Source organism: Rhagoletis zephyria, unplaced genomic scaffold (genome assembly GCF_001687245.7).
Source record: "Rhagoletis zephyria isolate East Lansing unplaced genomic scaffold, Rhagoletis_zephyria_1.1 Rzeph_scaffold_02028, whole genome shotgun sequence".
Taxonomy (NCBI): Eukaryota; Metazoa; Arthropoda; class Insecta; order Diptera; family Tephritidae; genus Rhagoletis; species Rhagoletis zephyria.
In genome coordinates, this window is record NW_016159112.1 from 63703 (window position 1) to 81427 (window position 17725).

The 17725-nt window shown below is 34.1% G+C and overlaps 1 long non-coding RNA gene across 3 annotated transcripts in view; it reads right to left on the minus strand.

The window, feature by feature from the left end:
* The window catches only part of LOC108365862 (uncharacterized), a 67159-nt gene that overhangs the window by 35118 nt on the left and 14316 nt on the right, over positions 1-17725 (minus strand). For all 3 annotated transcript variants that reach the window (XR_001848018.1, XR_001848019.1, XR_001848017.1), the window contains exon 2: positions 15206-15914. This is a non-coding gene — a long non-coding RNA (uncharacterized LOC108365862). The remainder of the gene's footprint in view (positions 1-15205; positions 15915-17725) is intronic.

Consider the following 17725-nt stretch of genomic DNA (forward strand, 5'->3'; position numbering starts at 1 on the left):
AAACGTAATCTTAATTTCATATTCATTTATTTTACACCATAATTAAAGACTAAGTTAAAAATGGTTCCGATAGAGATATGTGTTGTTTGCCCTGCTCATTATTGGCGCAATTTTGTTGTACTCCTCTACAAGTTTAACTCCTCTATCTGCCGTGTCATTTAACACTTTTAAATGCTTTATCCTATTAACAGTCGTAGTAATATAACTTCTAATTGATGCCTAACAATTTGGGTAAAAAAAAATCTTTATTAATGGAAAACCGATCAAAAACGCTAACCTTATTTTATTTAATTTTAATTTTGAGTCTTCATAGGGTAATCTGCACTTTGACGGCACCAAAATTTATATGTGATATCTTCGACTTTAGTAGTATAGATTTTGGGTATTAGATGAAAAAATATTAGTTTTAAGTTTTTCAGTCTTCATATAAAGAAATATAGAAGACTTTGCCCCCTGTACGAAAATTTATATGTGGTATCTCCGACTCCGAAAAATCTGATGTAAAAATTTGCTTCCTACATTTAAGGACCTCCCTAATGTGCATGCATGTATTTATGTATAAGTTAGCATAGTTATTAGACCATACCACCTTATAAGCAAACGAAAAATTTTGTTGTACACGCCTATCCTACTTAAGTAAGTCTAAAGTATTTTTACATTTTTCGGTGACTCAAATTCGGCAATAAAAAAATTTTCTTAAAATGGTTCTACTGAAATAATCGAAATACTTCCTAAGCAAAAGTTTAACGATGGTGTACTTGCGGTCAATGAGCTTTGGAATCAAGAAAAAAAAATTATCCTCGAGAAAAGAACATCGATAGATAATACTTTAAGATCCGACCGTAAATACCGAAGATATGAAGAAAACTGTAAAAAAGGCGTCCGATCGGCTAAATTTTTATTTTTTTTTTTTTTNAGCTTTGGAATCAAGAAAAAAAAATTATCCTCGAGAAAAGAACATCGATAGATAATACTTTAAGATCCGACCGTAAATACCGAAGATATGAAGAAAACTGTAAAAAAGGCGTCCGATCGGCTAAATTTTTATTTTTTTTTTTTTTGAAATTGGCTTAGAAGCATACTTTACATTCGAAAGTATACGGCGTTGTTGTTTTCTGGTACGGTCTAATGCATTTATAGATATTTTTATTTATTGAAAAACAAAAACAAGAACAAAATGGCAACAACACCTGCACATAACGATGACGAAGCTCAAAGCGTGTTAAACAGGAATTGAAGTGAGTTGAGGTGAAAGAAATTGCAAATGAAGTGAACTGCAAAATACAGTGTGAAATCGAGTTTCGTATCAACGTCAATGTCAATGACAGTTCAAGCAAAAGTATGCGGTGGCCATACTTGTGTGTATATGTATGCAAATAGATTGAGTCCAAATGAGACGTATGAAAAGTAATGCCCAAAGAAGCTGAGGAGGATTGTTACCGAAGATGATATTGAAGATGATGCTGATGTCGATTGTGATGCTGATGAGGCTGAAGAAGCTGACGTTTCATATGCATGATATCAATCTTCTTTTCGTTTTAAGTCNTAAAGTATGCGGTGGCCATACTTGTGTGTATATGTATGCAAATAGATTGAGTCCAAATGAGGCGTATGAAAAGTAATGCCCAAAGAAGCTGAGGAGGATTCTTACCGAAGATGATATTGAAGATGATGCTGATGTCGATTGTGATGCTGATGAGGCACAGGAAGCTGACGTTTCATATGCATGATATCAATCTTCTTTTCGTTTTAAGTCAAAAGGTCCGCCTATCATCGCTTTTTGCATATGAACTGAAGTATGTTCGGGTACATACGGTATATACGCATGCCTGCAGCTACATACATACTTATATGTAGTATGTATTTGTCTTTTCGAATAGTGACTTACGCGCTTGAATGGGTTGCTGACAAATTCAAATGAAGTCTAGTAATTTCGAAAAGGTAGCGCAAGGAAGGATTCGGAAAGTATGAAATTTACATGGGAATATATATAAAAACGTGTATGCAGCAATAGTGGTCCAATTTTTGTAAGGGGAAAAAAATTTCATACTAGAAAACGGGGCACCACCTTAGATTTTTCCAACCAATACAGGGTGCTCAATGACCTTGAAATGCGGCACTGGATCGCTATGAAACTGGCAAAAATATTGTGGATTTTTATAAAAAGCGACTGTTGCCAGGACAACTGAAACTTGTGATATTTTTTTGGATAATTTGAAATATTCTTAGGTTACTTAACCATTTTTCTGATTAATATATGTACACAATACTTCTGGGAGTAAAACATGAGCATCATGAGCATCCCCTAAATTTATACTTAGAAACGAAAAGTTTGGTACCAGCACCGCTTTCGGCAAAAGGAAAGATTTTGGGGCAAACCCTATATCGGGAAAAAAATTTTTGGAGCACTCTAATGTAGCAAGCATAGGTACTTAAGCGTATTAAAATCTATAAATAATGACGTCAATTGATAGTTGTGGGATGAATTGTGTCGTCGCAGGCACTGCATTAACGAATGCTCACGTAACAGTTCAACTTATCGGATTGAATTGAATTTGATTTGTTTATACCAGCGTTGTGTACCGGATGAAAGATTTTATCGACTCGGTTCAGCGGTTCGAACCGTTTTTGCGCCTTTGGACTGGTTCGTGGGGAAAGTTTGTCCGTTAAAAATTAAACCTTTATAAAAAAAAACGATAATTTTTTGGTTGGTAGAAAAGTGCGGTTAATCCGGCTAGCAACCGGTTCGTTTCAAATCCGGCTCCCGTCCTTGGATAAGACTGAGCTGGACTACATTGTGGTAGATTGGGTGCAGTTGGTTTGGATTGGATCGAGTTTTAATCGATTTTGCAAGCGCTGAAGCATAGTTGCCCATTGGACTTGATATCTAGAAAAGGCTGACAAAATTTACGAAAAGTCAGGTGGGCATTGGAAGTCATTACTCCTCTACAAACTTTCCATACTCTTTATTGTGAAGGAACTCATCCAGTTTCATACAAGCACAAAGTGGTTTGTCGATTTATGTAACCCATATGGATTGTGTCTCATCATAAGCCTCGTAGGTCACGAAACGCTTGGTTTATTTTGTAGATGTCACTATTGCAACAGCGATGCTGCACGAGTCTTACTCATAAGATTCTTGATTGTCTCCAGTCCTATGGCATGCTGTGGTTTATTGGTCGTCAAGTCGTCAAGCAAATTCGTTTAGTTTTCTTAAACAATATGTACAGCGTCCCGGTACCCAAACGATCGCCATGCCACCATCCAAAGCTAAATGACATGATAACAAATCCAACAGAATACTAATAGCCGTCCTTGGTTGTTGCCGCGACAGTTGGTTCTACGTACCCGAACCAACCACGTTTAATATCTGGCAAAACCCTTTGGGGAATTTGTATGTTGTTGGAAAAATAACAGCGGCCCTTGATGTTACACTCATGGCACCACTGACCGTTGAAAAACATATTTCTCGGCACACAACAGTAAATTCCTGCATGGGCATAAATTTTCCAGTGGAGCATACATATGCAAGCCACTTACACATGCAGGTACAAAATATATACCACAATGTATACATAAGGTATGTAAGGACAACGAAAGGCGCGCAAAGTCTGAGCGATAATGCCAAGTGGAGGTAAAAAAGTCGGAAAATTGGATGCTAAGCGAATCACGAGGCAACTTCAATTTTATCGATACTTTTCGAAAGTCAATTGGGTAAAAGTAATGTGCGCCGCTTCTTAGAACAAATTTATGTATACAGCATACATAGTATATTTAGTAGACAATGCAGCCGCGTTACTGAAACAGTAAGAAACTTTTAGAAACTGCGATATCAGACAAAAGGAGAAGCCATAACACTCACTTCGTAAAAATGTGTAGTCATATGCACATAAGTCTTTCGCTTGACTGCCTGTTCTATATACATACGTATGTATGTATTTACTTTACATAGTACTTTTTCTTGGCAGTCAGTTGGCGGTAGCTGTAGCTGAATTTGATTAGATGTGCATTCGCGTCAGCTTTCATTCGTGTTAGACAACGTTTCTAGGAGAAACTGCGAAAGACTTGAGCACATAACGAATGAATGGAAATGGGAGCAACAGAAGCTGTGCCAACTTATTCCCAGTAGAACTCATTCCGCTTTCATACCTACGCATTGATAGCACTATTAATAGGGGAAATTGTTAGCGCTCCTCATAATCCGTCCTTTGGCAGATATGTAATCGATAGCATTGATTAAGGTAATCATTTCAAGAAATTCAATTTGCAAGTTAGTCCATGGTTGCGAAAGAATGAAGCTCTACAATATAGACGACATAAGTATAGTTTATTTTTGCAGTTACATATATAAATGCGCATTGGCGGATAGAGACATGTCCTAAGGGTAATGAAAAGTTGACATTTCAAAAAAAAAAAAACTTGATAAGTGAAATATATTTGAAAAGTAGATTCATATATATGTATGTATGTACTATATGTATGTATGTAATATGAAAATGGTATAAATAATTATAAAAGTGCCTCCCCGTTTTCGAGGATTATGCTGGCAATCATCGCGGTTTCTCGGTCTGACATGCATAGAATCTGTCCATTGCAACTGTTCAGTTTGGTTCATAAATACCCACTGACATTTCTTGCTCCATACAGTTAGATATTCGCAGGCATAACAGTCTCAAAGCTAACAAGTCCATACTAAGTAGAAGGGAATGGGCCGTAGTAGAAATATTGTAATGACATTGTGACCAAGAGCAAGGCCAACCTTTGAAATTGAAGTATACATGGAGCATACATCAAAATCGGCCGATGGATTATGCGATTAACTNGGTAGAAATATTGTAATGACATTGTGACCAAGAACAAGGCCAACATTTGAAATTGAAGTAGGTATACATGGAGCATACATCAAAATCGGCCGATGGATTATGCGATTAACTATGCTTTCAGACCTCATGTCCAACAAAAATTCTTTCACTAGCGAACCTGGCACGAGTGGCCTGGCCAAAATGGTGTAACCCGGCCGGATTCTGTGTAGAGCCTGGCTAGATTTCCGTAACTGAGATTTCCTCGACAATGCCCAAACAGGTTCTGGTATGGAAATCCGTTCTACAGATAATCTATTTCGGCGCTTAACAGATTATCTTAACAACGATTACCTCTTGTAGTGTTCGCGAAAATATTGCCCTGGGGCAGTTATGCCATCGAGATAAATCTGTAATCCTGAAAAAATTAACAATTTTTGTGAAGTAGCGACATTGTCCTAGATCAAGTCATTTACGATTTCTATGAAGAAAAATAACCCTTAAAAAACCCTAAACTGAATCGGTCAAGAGAATATTGCCTTTTGGTTTTTTAATTTTATTAAACTTCGCATCCAAGGGTTTTTGGCTGCTTTTGCTGATTACGAATCTGAAAATGGCTTTTAAAAATTCAAAATGGCACATCCAATATGACGGAACAGATTTTTTTAAAATTTCAATTTTTAATGAAATTTTATATCCAAAGGTTCTGGGTGTAGCTGATTATAAAACTGATCCTATATGACGGATGCAGTGGGGATAATTAAAAAACTAAAATCAAAATTGGAAATTTCAAAAAACGCTTTACGTCAAAAGAATTTTCAAGAATTTGGTTGAAGAACGAGCACATGGGGGTTCTGCAGTGGTAGCAATATAATACATTACTAATCAAAATGGCACATATTTGATTCAATAAAATGCAGCCGGAATAAGTAATGTTGGTGCAAAAACCGCAAGAATTTCTTCGGCTATCGAATTCTTTTAAGTGTTTATTCATCATACCTTCGTGGTTAGTTTTAGTTTAAGGTTAAATTTCACCTTTTTTAGGAAAATAAATCTGTGATTTTTTGATACTATTTTATAAGATTTACAAGAAAAAATTCAAGTGGGGAAATAACTTCACAAGTCAATACTATGTAAATATGTGTCTTAAAAACCACTCTGACTCGAAAAGAACAAATTAATATCGACACGAAAATTGGTTTATTATAGTCAAACTTATATTAACTTGATAAATGGAAATTCATTTGAAAGTAAATGTAATACTAATTATAATAGCATTTTGGTGCTTACACTTTTGTTAGGGGTTTGGCCAAGCTTCTCCGCCAATTTCCAGCGTGCGTCTCGATGTTGTAACATAAATGGATATCCGTAGCCGGATTCCAATAATCGATATTGCTAATTTTGATCGCCAAAAATCTCTAAAAGAATTGCCGTTGCGCCTAACAACATACAACATCTAGTTACATTCCCCTTATACTGACAGATTTGGTTGATTACACATTGCATCTGTTGCTTTTATGCTGTGTACTTTTAGACCCTACCGTTTTTTAGAGAATTTTGGCGACGGAAATTTAGCGTGGCGATTGTCAGAATTCCACTGCTGGTAAGAGTAAAATCCCAAAAAAAATATAGAGAAATGTTTTTTCTTAACAGCAGTCGTCCCTCGGCAGGCAATGGTAAACCTCCGCGTAAATTTCTGCCTTGAAAAAAGTTTCTCATAAAATTCATTTGCCGTTCGTAGGCGGCGTAAAACTGTTGCTGCCTTTAGCATTAGATTACCGCAAATTGAAAATAATTTAATTTACTTTACAACATGTGAACATACTGCTTTGTTTATAAGTAAATTACCAACAGATTGAACAAATTTAATGATGTAAGAATAAATAACAGTTTGAGGCACAAACGTTTGTGTACAAGGACACGTGCATAAATCGCAGGTGCCACCGCAATTGCGTAAATTGAAATGATTACGTACTTATTTTGTCCAGGCCAGAATCAGTGAGCCATCAACAAATTATTACCTAATTGAATTTGGTTTTATGTATTCATTTTCGTACTAGTATAGTGTGTAGGTATGTATATAGGAAACTTACTCGAATGTAGTATGTGTCTGGTATGACCATGCGTTGGTGTTCGTTAGTTATGTTCACAGTTAAATGGTGCTTTTATGTTGCAGCTGCTGCTGTTGTGGTTTTGGCAGCCTTTATCCTCCGCATTTTCACTGAACAGTCAGGCAGGCAACATGCCAAACATTCAACAAGGAGATTTAACAAATATCGACGAAGTAAGCAAAATTGCAAGTAAGAAGGTGTGGTAAGCAGATGGCGATATAAGGTTGCGGGTAAAATAAAATGTCAAAAGAGGTGCGTCGAAAAGTCAGTCATCGCAGTAGATGTTTATGATAGTACACAAGGCTGTTAAGGATTCAGGTTTTCAATCAAGGATATTTAAATTTTGATTGTAAAGTATACTACAGCCCAGAAGATTATTTAGGTAGGCCTTCACATATGAAGTCATTCTAAAGAGTTTATCCCAGAAGAGCTGAAAAGGTGATTCGCTGCATGCCTAAGTACGTATATAAGTATAAGTATAAGTTTATGCTGGTTATAAAGTGGTAAAACTGACAAAAAACTAAATTGTTCACAGAGAAAGAGAGAAAAACCAAAAAGTACGGTCAAATACAACGTGGACGGAATTTTTTGGTTACATAGCTGTTTTTATAATTTGGCGATTTGCTAAATTTTACGTAAATATACGCTTTTTACTTACACAACTTTTGAATTGGCTTCGAAAATACATAGCAGGGATGGTTTGACAGTCCTATCAGGTTTTAACTGCAAAAAGTCTTCGGCTAAAAGCTTGCAACTTCTGACAAAGTGCGAACCTCTTTTACGCTTTCATTTTTCCTCTAATGTGCCAGAGAACCGAGTACGGGAATCTTTCTGGTAAATTCAGGCAAAAACTTGTAACTTTTGTCGCGTTGGTGAGCGCAACTATTATCTAAATTCATTTCTACATCACAAAAAAATTTTGAAAAAATTTCGCTTTGATAACAACCCTGAATAAAAATCTTAATGAAGTGTGATTTTTATGAATTAACGAAGCAGCTTCAGGATAACTCCTTCAAAAACTCTTCTGGAAGCGCTGCTATGGGCAGCGAAAGCAGAAACCCTTCAAGGCCTCTTATAGCTCCTGAAATTATCTACTGGGAAATGCACAAGTTATGCACATACATTAAGTAATGTTTCTCATAACAGAATAAATTAATGTCAGATGCATACATATCGATGGTCCTCTGCAATAACGACATAAGTCAAAATTAAAAAAATTAAAAACTCTTACCACTGTTAAGAAGATAACGTTTCTAATCCTTGTCTAATCCTTACTAATTACAGCAGTATTCCTTACTATTTCTTTAATAAGGATTAAACATGGATTAGAAAAGGATTAGGGAAATGAGCCACTTAACAGTTTATTTTTTGAATTTTGAATTGTGTCGTTATTGCAGAGGACCATCGATATAAGCATTAGCAAAAAACGTCGAATACCTGCACTTAAATATTGTAGAAATCCCAATTTCCGTTAAACAAAAACAAAATAGATTGGCCTTTATCAAGTTGTTGAGCACAGAAATATTTTATTCATAGTAAAGCCTTAAGCATAGACGAGATAGATTTAAGATTAAGCCTTGATATCCACAGGATAACTTGAAACATGTGCCATACTTGGGCAGGTTAAGCTTTTTTGAGAGCCTTTTCGTAATAGATTTCTTAAGCAAATAGATTCTACATATATAAGTTCTGAATATCGACGGTTCCAAAAGCCCTATCTCAGAAAATGGCCCAAGAACGCCCTATCTCAGAATTTTGCTCCAAATGCCCTATCTAAGCTCAAAATATATGGCAAATTTATGTTGATATAGGGCAGGGCTAGCGAGCTAAAGGCACGCGTGCCATTGATGGCACGTAACAAAATAATTTGGGCACGGTATTAATTGAGAAACCAATTCATCAATTTCTTCTAGCAGTATTTACAAGATTTTAAATTTTTCCGTATGCTAAAAAAAAAAATCTTATGCAAAGTTATGTTCTAAGCAACATTGAACTTGAAAAAAAAATATTTTTTTTTTATATCCTTACGTTATTTAGTGGCACTCATCAGTTTTATACACGGCAGCAATATAATCAACTAATATTCACAAATCAAAGCCGAATAGAGATATTTTCTATAGTAAGTATTTTTTTTTTTATTAAATTTTATAGCTTATTATCATCCCTTAAAAACGACTACATATTTGACTGTTGAAGATTTTCTAGCAGTATCTCACTGTTCCGCAACCCAAATTTTGGACGTGTGTAAATACAATATTTTATGTAACTACCGCTGTCTATCAAACCCCAAACAGAGAAAATCTCTCTCTCTCTCCACTTACAGTCATCAACGCCAGTCCCTTATTATTGCGCGTTGCTTAACTTTGCTTAACTTTTAATGAAGTTATCATAATTTCTGCAGAATTTTATAACATTGTAAGTAGCCGCAGGATGGCAAGCAGGCAAGCAGGCAAGCAGGCAAGCATGGAAATCATGAACCGAAAACGACAATCAGCCAAGCGATGAATGAAATACATACATTCACAAATATATACAGCAATTAAGTTGTGCAGAGAAGTTGTGCTTTTTACACACTTAACTGCAACAAGGCAGCCAGGTGGTGTGACCAAGTGGCACAGAAGTTAAATGAGATCTTGGCATCTGCACCGTGCCATAAATACAAATAGTTTAGCAAGTTTGCGGAGGATGTAGGAAAAAATGTCCACAAAAATGATTTAGCACAAGCTTCGATATGCGAGTTTACTTGTTTGTGAGAGTGTGTGTGGATACATATTTGTCAATGTTATTAATGTTAATTAATAGAATGGACTTGTCGACCTCAATTTCGGCGCTAACTCGAGCCCATTTGCGTCTTAATTTGAGGTTACGTGCTTGGTATGTATAAGCGTGGGGGATGTGCGGTAAATGTGTAAGTCAGCAACTTTAAGCGGTACTATTTTTGGCACAAGGATGCTAGTTAGTAAGCGTTTTGACTTTTTATACCTCAGCTGTGTCTGGGTGCGCGCGCGCTTTTGATCCAGATATTGTAAACTATTACCATACGGTGGAGGGTGTAAAGATGCTACATTTTAGCTAGGTTGAAGGCTTTTTCTTGAAGAAAATTGTAACTCTGGTTCGATGTCTGGATAAGGCGCCAGAGAATTTATCGTCTCTTCTACTATTTTTCTTACTCATTTTTCGTATCCTTTTCCTATTGTTCCTCTTTTTCTGCTCCTCTCCTTTACCCATTCATTGTCAACCTCTCCAACCTCCTATCTTTTCTCGATTATATTCCTTATTAACTACATATCGAATTATTTATTAGTTTTCCTCTTCTTAATTTAACATCTCTTCTTATCTACTCTTCTTTTTCACACATCTATCCCCGTTTTTTACCTTCTTCATAATTATTTCCCCTTTTTACTCCTTAATGTTGTTTCCATTTTTTTGATTTTTAATCATCCTCTTGCTCTTTCTTCTTCGTTTTTTTCCTATTATTATTATTTTTCTTCTTCGTCTTATTGTTCTTATGTCTTGTTCTTTTTTTCTTATTTCATATTATTGTTCATCTTTCTCTTTGTTTTTCTTCTTTTTCTTTCTTTTCATTTATTTTTCTCCTTTTTACTTCTTTCATTTTCTTGTTCTTTTTCTTCTTTCATTTGCTTGTTCTTCTCCTTCTTTCTTTTTCTTCTTTCATTTTCTTTTTCATGTTCTTTCTTCTATTATTTTCTTATTCTTCTCCTTCCTTCTTGCTAATTTGGCTTTCTCTTCTCTTCTTCTTCTTTTTCCCTTCTTCTCTATTTTTATTTTCCTCCTTTCTTTTCTCTTCATTTTTTTCTTTTTATTTTTCCTTCCTTCAATATTCTTTAGTCTTATTCTTCCTTTTTACTCTGTTTCGGTTTCCTCTATTTTCCTCCTTATTATTCCTTTTCTTCTTTTTTCTTATTTCTTGTCCACTTTCCTTCCTCTTTGTTTTGCTCTTTTCTTATTTCTTCTACATTTTTTTCTTCATTCGCCATCATTTACTTTACTACTTCTTCATCTTCCTTTTTTCTTGCTTCTCCTTTCTTCTTCTTTCTAATTTTTTTTTCAAGCTTTTCCCCCCTTTTCTTCTACTTTTTTGTTCCTTATTATTTATTTTTTCTTCTCTTTATTTGGTTTTATTCTCTCTCTCTTCTTTTTATCTTGTTTTATTCCTTATTTATTTTGCTCTTTTCCTTCTTGTTGTTTCTTATTTATTTTTCGTATAACTTTTTCTTTTCTTCCACGTTTTCATTTTTCCAGTGTCTTTGCCTGCCATTTTCCTCTTGAACTTTTTCCTGTTTTCCTTCGTCATTTTGTTTTCCTTTTTTTAAATTGCCACTAAAAGCGGATAGAGCATCAAGTCTGACGACCCAATTATCAAAGCGGTTGATTTTTTCTTCTTCGTCCCTATTTTGAGGCGCAAAAGTCCACTTATCGTATATTTCTGAGCACCTCTAGAGGCCAATTCAAGCTTAAGAGAAAATGCAGAGTTGATCTCACCTCATTGGTCTCAAAATTCGCCGCGTGCGATTCAACGGGACTGTGACCTATTAAGAATTCCAACAAAATCGAGGTCACGTTGGAATGGAAGACCACCTAGCCATTTCGTCCGCCATTTATCAGACAAATTAGTCTCAGTAGAGAGTATTCCCAGTCGGCCGAAAGGGTGCTCAAACATTTTGGACAATGTATTAGGTTTCTGTGACAGCTTCCTAGCTATTATTTACCATATTCGAAAGGAAAAGAAAAAACCTTCAATTGGAGGAAGAGTCGCAAGGAAAATCTTATAACCATTATCTAGGGAATAAAACAGGTTTTGACTTACCAAAACAAAATCTCGATATGTATTAACTGGGGTAAATTCGTTTTCAATTCTTATGGAGCTCGGTGCTCGTGTCGTTATTCGCAACCTTAGCAGGTTTGTGTCATGGCTTTCAATATAGTAATTAGTAAAGAAGTCTCGAGGGCCTTTAAGAATTTTGCCGTGTTGATATAACCATTCTACATAGACTGGCGGTCATTACAATAGACTCGCCTTACTTTGAAGAGTTTTGGTTATATTTCCATGGTTTATTTTATGTTTAATATTTTTTTATAAAAGCCTGGCTAGCTATACAACAAACACCATATAAATCCCCTTTTAAAACTTTAAACAAAAATTATAAAAATTCGACAAACTTTCGCCAAATCTCTAAACTTTTCATTCAGAATTTTTAGAAAATTTTCTGGTATGTAGTTTTGTAGCCCATTCAATTTTAGAACTAAAGTGCAAGTTTCAAGTGGCTAGAAAATACCGTTGATTTTTGACATTTTTTTTGTTGACGATGCTAGGCATTCTCTTCCATTGTCGAGCACACTTTGTACGGGTACAAATTCGTGACACCGTCAGCAAAAAAATTCTTAAAAATCAATGGTATTTTGTAACCAGTTGCACTTTATTATTATTAATTGAATGGGCTACAAAACTGCATACCAGTAATTTTTCTAAAAATTCTGAATAAAGAAGTGTAAATAGTAGTTAAGTGAGTTGGACAATGACACCTAAATGTATGCCACGTGCTTTATGAATTTCCATTTAAATTTTATTTTAGATGCACAAACAGACAGCCCACAAGAATATAATCAAATTTTTTACGCAAATTAATTAGAAAATTCCAGTGATCGCATAGTTTAGAGAGCAATAAAAGCACGAAGAATTTCGAAACTACTTGGTAAATTTGTGTATTAAAATTTTTTTATTGAATTCAAAATGATACTAAAAAATATTTAAAGCATACAACTCCCGAGCTAAAACCAAAACAGAAGTAGCAGTAGTGATATTTTATGGGCTCATAAAAATTTCTGAGCATATGTTTGAATGCATATACAAATGTATGTATGTGCCTCACCAAGAGAAAGCTGCGTGTTTTCCAACGTAATTCTAAAATTTATAATATTTTAAGACTTTTGCCAACAAATTTGGGAAGAATATTAAGAATTAAAAATGTTTCTAAAAATATCATTTTATTGGTGACGTTGATATCATTTTTAAACACTTCTATTCAAACCTATTAATTACCTCGTAAGAGGAGGTAATTTTTTGGAAAAAAAATTTTAAAAACTAATATTTAGAAACTCGGTTTTTGCAAGGTATTTTGAAATCGGTCCAGCTTTCGTAAAACTTAATACTTTTCCGAAATATTTTGGCGGAAGCCTTAAAATACAAAAAGTTTTATATTACCAACGGAAATTAATATTTTTCCGAAATATTTTGACGGAAGCCTTAAAATTCAATAAAATTTATAACTGCAACGGAAAAACAATATCGTTTTTTTTTTGTATAGAGAGTGATGCACCCTAATGTAGATGCATTAGACTGCACCAGAACAAAAAAAAATTTTGCCGAAAGAAGAGGTCGCCTTATTGCATTTTACGTGATACAGTGACTCAAACAAGTGACCACAGTTGTTTTTTAATGTTGACGATGTTTTCCAACTTAATTTTGTTTTATTATTTTTTTAATATTGACCAAGCTTTAACAACAGCCATATCAATAAAAGTTTCAAACTTTATATAAAATTTAGCAAAATTTAACAAATTTACATTATATTTTCAAAGTTGTTAACACAAATTTTTAGTATTTTTTTTGCATTAAAGCCCTTTCACGCGGCCCAAAAAGCGCGTCTATTTTTAATATTTTTTTCCTTCTTGTTGAGATTTTTGCACTTTTTTCCGCATAAGCATGAATTTCTTATGAAATTAAATGTGTGAAACCGTTTGCAACGAAATTTCGAAGAAATCAACGCCAGTTTTTGTAGATTGCACTTGTTATATGAAAAAAACGGAAAACCAGTCACCACAAAAAAATTCTTAAAAACATACGGGGTTTTTTAGACGGCTAAAAATTCAAATAGTATGAGCTATAAAACTGCATATCCAGATATGTTTTGAAGATTCAGATTACAAAGTTTGAAATTTTGAAAAAAAATATTGAATTTTTCTAAATTTTGCATAAAAATTTAAGCTTTTATTTATATGGTTTTTGTTAAAGCTTGGAAAATATTTTTATAGAAAAATAGCAAAAAAATATTGTGAATATTAAAAAAACAAGACGTGGTCACTGTATCTTTCGACATTGNGTATAGAAAAATTGTGAATATTAAAAAAACAAGACGTGGTCACTGTATCTTTCGACATTGACAATTGGATCTTAAAGTTTTTTTTTTTCAAAAGTTCATTGAGCTCAAGTACCCCGTTCTAGTAGATAGTTACCCAGAATATCTCTGCTTTTATCACCCCTATAGCCTATTTCCACCAAAGGCTTAACTAGATCTAAGAGCTTATATAAGCAGAGGCATAACTATTATACCCGTAAGAGAAAATAATAAAAGTCAATCAATAATTATTATATTAATGGGATACAAATTTTTCGAGTCACCTATAATTATTATTCCAGGGCTTTGATTATAAAAGTCCTTTCATAATAATTATCAGAGAGATAAATATTTTTAATTCTTCCAAGACTTTTATTTTGAGACTTAAGTATATTATAAAAGTCGTTTCATAATAATTATAAGTGGGAAAAAATTTTTAAAGTCTTAAAGGTCGGGGATTGTTCAGGACCAGTTCGGGACTATTTGGGGAGTATTTTGGGTCCAGTTGAGGCTTAGTTTGGGACCCGTTCTCTGCATATATGTAAGTTCCAAGATTTTTAACACGGAATGATCGACAAAGTTTATTTCTTAATTTTTGATATTTTCTTTTCGTTAGCTTGCACTTAATATAAGCAGTTACCTCCTTCGAGTTGTAAGCTCATTTTTCCAATAGGCATTAATTGCAGTTAAGGCTTGTTGGAAATAAACTATGAGGGACCGCCCTAGTCTAAAATTTTGCCAAGGAAGTAGAACCAGTTAAAACCAAATTGTGTTGCGTTGCAAATATACTTTATACTCAGGAGTGTATGCCGATTTTCTTTTTGTTTTTTTTTTTTTTTTTTTGTTTGCTTGTAAGGTGGTATGGCCTAATGTACGTGTATGTATGTAGCGACATATATAAATACGTCATATTTTCGCCAATTCTATGCCCATTTTCCCACGCAAAAGATACCAGAGACCTATAGAAGCAGGGTGTACCCTTTCCCCTTTTCTCTAATTGCTCAAAGTAAAAAGCAAATGCAGACTTGCTCAATCATTTATGTGCCTATTAATGTCGTAGCTTTCTTGTTTTTTTTTTTCGAATTATTTTTTCTAAATATGTAATTCCATTTGAAATGAGTGAATCGAGAAATAGAGAAAAATAAAAAAACTCACTCACCAATTAAAAATTCCAAAGCACTCAAGTATCAAGTGTGCGCGTTTTTTATTTGCGAACGTGCGGAGGAGGTTGAAGAGGTGTGCGGCTGTAGTTGCGGTTGTGGAGCTATGGAGTACTATAAAATCCAGCGTCGTCTACAACAATTAAGCATTGGCTCTTCAAAATGTCGATGTTGCGACGCCGACAAAGACGTCGTTGACGGTTGACAACAATAGCAACAATGCAGCTGAGGTTCAAGGTGCCCACAAATGTGTGTGCATATGTTACGATGTAACTACATATGTATGTACGTATGTGGTGCTACGCCAGGCGCGCGTGTATGCCACTTGCCTAATTTCCTGCCTGCTGCTACGACTTACTGTTTGGCTAGGCGCTTCTAGATTTGCTAGTAGCTTGCCGTAGGCGCACCGAAAACCGTTTGGGCGCTGTGTATTCCTCAGTGCTGAACAGTAAAAGTGGGTGGTGGTGGTGGTGCTGATGTTGGTTTTGATGTGCTTCGTTGATGTAATCAAAATTGAAACTAATTTAACGGAATGTCTTATTTAATTCGTTTGCGTTTGTGAAAGATTTTGTTTTATTCTTTTTTTGTAGTTTTTTTTTTTTTAATCTTATTTCTCAGTATCTTTACGATTCTTTGCAGTTCAATGGCAAATCAAATATGATGTTGCTACGTGTCGGCAGCGTTTTCAAGAGGTGAGCGGCGAGAGATCTTGAATAGATAAATGCACATACAGATATTTTATTTATGCACGAGAAATTAATAATAAAAGCACACACACAGACACTGAAAAAAGCAATCGGCACTTTGTATTTTACGCGATTTTTTTTGGTCGTTTCCCGCACGTAGCTCGTCCGTTGCTTTGTAAACTTTTTCACTAATTTTCATTTGTATCCTTTAATTTGGGTTTTCCTAGCTTTGTTTGTTGTAATCTACAATTAAATTATTTTTATATTCCATTCATTGAATTTCGTACATGCGGCCGCTTTTTGCGCTTTATAGCTTTATTTAACTTGTATATGCTTTTCATTAAGGTCAGTTTAGTAGCTCACATAGTTTTACATACATACATACATACATACATATTTTATGTTTTTTTTTTTTTTCATTTTTGTTGGGTAATGAAAATTCAATAAAGTAAGTACCGGAAAGACACTCACAAAAGTATACATTTTTGTTGTAGTCCAATTGAAGATAGTACACGTAAGCGATTTATGGTATTAAATGGGAAAAATATTAATTTTTGTTGAATTATTTATTGGCCATATGTACGTGTTATGCTTACGCATTTAAGTGTATAAAATATGCACATTAGGGCGGGCGTAGTAATTAGTTCGGAGCAAAATTTTCGGAGAAAGTGTATGCAAAATTCAAATTCTAAGCAAAAATGGCGAACAAACTATATTTATACCAAAAAAAGAAAAAGCAGTATATACATATATTACATTAAGAAAACACAAAATTTGTTAAATAAAATCGAATCGAACGTAGAATTAGAATATGTTATACACTTTTTTCCAAATTAAATTACTCCGCCCTAATGCAAATTCATTCTATCTGTGAACATTTTCTTTAAAGCGCTAAATCATTGAGTTTTCACACCATATTTGAACTATTAGACAGTCAAAAATATACATTGAGATGCTATTTTAATAACTACTTAATAAATATATAACGTTTTTTTTTTCCTTTAAACTTTGTAAACATTTTGTAAGAAATCTACAGACATTTATGCAGCTCAATAATTGAAAATCGAGTGGTTTTTATGGTTATATTGTGCTAATTGTACAAACATTTTTAGCACAATTCAAAATATTTTTTAATGCCGAATTTTCACTAGGCATAAAAATTACAAAAAATTGGTGCCACTTAAAACATGCTAGGTGGAAATGAACTTAATGACAATTTTTTCAACAAAATGACAAGAGTATTTTTTCTATGCCAACTTTGTCATTCAAATTTTTGCTATTTAATCCCTAGTGGAAATCTAGCATAATCTGAATCTTTAGAACATTTTTGGGTATGCAAATTTATAGCCCATTCTGGTTTAGTGTAATGAAGTGCAAGTTTCAAGCGGCCCAAAAATAACGGTGATTTTTAATATATATATTTTTTTTTTATGACAAATTTTTACACTTTTTTCCATATAAGAAAGCATGAATTCCTTATGAAATAAAATGCGGAAGACTGTTCGCAATAAAATTTCAAAAAATCAACGCTAGTTTTTATAAATAAAAGATGCTCGGATACTCGAGTCGTCCAAACGACTATTCGATCACAAAAAATAATACGAAAAATATTAGTGAAACTAGCAAATACCCGGCGTGCTCCACTGCGCGTTAAAAGTATTTTTGTGCTCTTTCATACCCGTTTTGTAATATTTTATTTATTTTATCAACTTAATTGAATCAAATTTTTCAAACAGGTGGCAACCCTCCTCAAACAAATTTTGCGGCAGTATCTAAACTTTCCTAAACCTCTTCTGTTTGATACGCATATTGCAAAATTTAATTTATCTTAGC